We start from the raw sequence: 3,352 nt of genomic DNA, 5'->3' as shown, positions 1-3,352 counted from the left end.
AATTCCCAGACTACAAAGTGAACACAGTTCTGTCGGACATCTGCTCCCTGGCAGTGAGGGGCTCCTGGAGGCTGGTGGCCTTTGCCCAGGGCTGAGGTAAAGGTGGGTGTGAGAAGTATCCCTCCAGGGTAGGCGGTTCCAGGCCCTGATGGCCCCCGGACGATGGCCCCAGGGTGAAGAGGTGAGGATGGGGACACCAGGGCAGGGAGGGGGCTGGGGAAGCCAGGCCACACACATCCCCTGGTCCAGAAGGAGGGCTAGGTGACGGAGAGGTGTCTCCATCACGTCTGTTCTTACAGGCTCCCCGTTTGAACCCCACAGAGGGCCTCTGAACACACGTTCCCCTGGCCTGGGTGCAGCATGGAGCTTGGGACCCCGCAGCCTCGGACTGCGGCCAGGTGGAGCTCCAGTGTGTGGGGACACCATCTCCCTGTCCCGACCCTGCTTCCCCGGCCCAGCCAGTAGCCTTGGGCCAGCCCTGTGTGGAGTGAGCAGTCATTCCAGGCCCCAGGAAGGAAAGCCAACCAATTCTTCCATCAGAAATTCACTTCAGAGACACAAATAAATACATAAAGACAGGTTGCAGCGTTTTGAATCTGGACATGGTCGGCCAGTGGGAGCCAAAGAACCAGTCACAGGCTCCCACGGGTCCACAAAGGCCCCCTGAGCACCAGGGCTGTGAGTCAGTGGGACCCCCCCAACCACGGCAACCCTCTTCTCTTTGCCTCCCCCAGAGGCCCACCAAGGGGTTCAGGAAAGCTAGCCACAGAGGGTGGGGATGTCTGTGCCAGGCCCTGCAGGCTCATCACATCTCCCCCAAGGCAAGGGTGGCAGGGGGCACAGGACCAGTGTGGATAAAGCACTTTCTGGAACCCTTGCTGTTCTCCGGGCCCCGTCCCCTGCTCCTCTGGGGTGCAAGGAGCAAATTCTGGCACCTCCAGGAGCCCAGCAGCTTCCCCCTCTCTGGGGTCTCGCAGAAGGGTGCTCTCCCTCACGCACTCAGCCGGCCAGCAGTGTCCACTCTGGCCCCACTGCATGCTGGGGCCTGCATCAGCTGCTCCAGAGACAACCAGAGACAGCAGAGCAGAGGAAGATGTACCCCGAGGTGTCGCAGAGCTCAACATGCCTGGGGCGATCTGAGAACAGACGCCCCACCAAGAAACAGGGACACAGGCCCCCAGAGGGGCAGCCACCCCTTTCACGCTCCCTGAGGGGGAAGAGGAGAAAGAGAGAGGGGAGATGGGAGAGGAGGCTTTGGGGAGAGCATGAAGCAGGAAGAGAAGGAGGGCTCAGGCAATCCACTAGCCGCCGGTTTGAAATGCTCACCCCAGCTGGGCCAGAGGCCTCCTGGAGCCCCGGGTGAGCAGGTCAACCTCAGGACACAGGCCTTTAGCTCCACTCCTCAGGGGCTCAGGGAAAGGGGCCCAGGAGGGGTGACAAGCAGTCTCCACAAGCACACTGGGGCAGAAGCCCCCTCTTAAGGAGGAGCCCTCTGTCCTCGTGGGCTGAGCAGCTGTCCACCTGACCAGCACCCTGGAATTCCCAGGAGTCTGGGCCTTGGGAAGTCCCCGGCTAACCCTGCAAAGAGCAGGCAGGCTGAGTGGCCAGACGGCCACTGTGAGAATCCTTCTGAGGCTGCAGCTTCCCTTGGACAAACTAACTCACTGGGATCGCAGGAAAGAAAAATGTCCAGCAGAAGTCACGCAGAGAAGTCGGGACTCAGGCCACTCACATTTCTGGATGCAAAGGCCCCCTTTTCCTTTGAAAAGGCCACAAGGAAACCCTCCCCCTTGGGGCAAAGCAAGACCCAGGGTGGGGGTCCTGGGGCCTGGACTGCCCCCCCACCCCCAGCTCTGCCTGGAAGTGACCCTCCTGCACGGCCAGGTGCTAGACAGGGGTCCCTAACCCGGGCCGGGCCACTTGCCTGGCCCGCTGAAGCCTTCGGCAGCCTGTCCGCATTGGGCAGGCCCCAGGCCCAGCACCCTGCAGGAGCCCTGGGGTGGGGGCTGCCAGCAGGAGCCTCCCCTCCTCCTCCCCTTCCCTGGCTCACTTTGGCACCAGCTTTCCTAGGAGGCCAGCGCAAGGATTGATCTGCTGTCCGCTAAACGGCCCATTGGGGAATCATCTTTCAAAACTGAAATTCATCTCAGCTGGCTCCCTGACCCTCTCTTCCTGCCCATTCTGGTACTGAGTTTCTTCTCCTGTCTCCCTGCCCCAGCACGCACGTGTTTAACACACACACCACGTCCAGGGGCCCCCTGTCTGGGCGCACCCCGCCCCTGCACAGACCCCCAGGCCCCAGGAGGCAGGCTTTGGAAGGAAGTGAGAAGGGGCTGCTTCCTTCCTGCTTTCTCTGCCCGCAAGGACCCCGACTGGAGCGCAGCGTCTGCCAGAGCGCGGACGCACGTTAGAGTGGAGGAAGGCGGTCGGCGTTAGGGCAGGAGGAGGTGGCCCTGCTACCGAAGCGCCCCCGACCCAAGCCCCGACGCTCCCCAGTTGCGGCCAAGAGCCCAACCTTGTCAGGGCCCAGGGACAAAGCTGCCCCGGGCCCGGGCTCCGCCGTCCAGCGCAGCCCCCCCACCCCGCTACTCACAGGCCGGGCTGCAGGCGGAGCAGGGCGCTCGCCGGCCCTGCGGGAAGCAGCAGCACCAGGGCCAGGGCCACCGCGCGCCCCGCCGCCCTCGCCTCCGGAAGGACGGGCATCGTGTCCGCGGCCCCGCGCCGGGTCCCCGCTCTGGTCCGCCGCTCACAGGAGGCCCCCGGGGGCCCTCGGAGCCGCCGCCTCCACGTGCGCCATGGCCCTGGGACGCGCAGGGCGCAGCCGCAGGTGCCCGCGCCGGGCCCGCCGAGCCCCGGGGCGCCGCAGGTGCGGGAGGTCCGGCTTCCCGCCTGGCCGGCGTCCGCGTCGCGCGACACTGCGCGCCCGGCCCCGTCGCCAGAGGCCGGCCCGCCTTTGCCACGCCCCCGGCCCGGACCCCCGCCCGGGCCCCGCCCCCGCCTGGGCCCCGCCCAGGCCGCCGCTTCCAGCCCCGCGCCCTGCCTTCCGCGGGTCTTCGCCCCCAGCCTTCGCGCTCCCGCCGCTCTCAGGCTGCGAGTCCCAGACGCCCTGCGACCGAGTGACCGACTCCGACGGACCTCGGACCCATGCGCGCGTCTTTAGGGGCAGCCCTCGGCCCTCCGTCCCTCTTAAGTCTCCGCGGACACTCTGTCCATTGTCACCCCGGTGCCCTATCCCCTCCCTTGCTGGGCAGAGGCTGGAGGGGGTGGGGGGTAGCCTCTGCAGCCCTCCGTGTGCCTCTGGACACTCCCCTTTGGGCACCCCCGTGGTTGGGCACCGATCACGCCCTGGACA

Source organism: Mirounga angustirostris, unplaced genomic scaffold (genome assembly GCF_029215605.1).
Source record: "Mirounga angustirostris isolate CCGP_5_RB_7025 unplaced genomic scaffold, mMirAng1.0.hap1 SCAF_4, whole genome shotgun sequence".
Taxonomy (NCBI): domain Eukaryota; kingdom Metazoa; phylum Chordata; class Mammalia; order Carnivora; family Phocidae; genus Mirounga; species Mirounga angustirostris.
Note: the sequence above shows the minus strand (reverse complement) of the source record.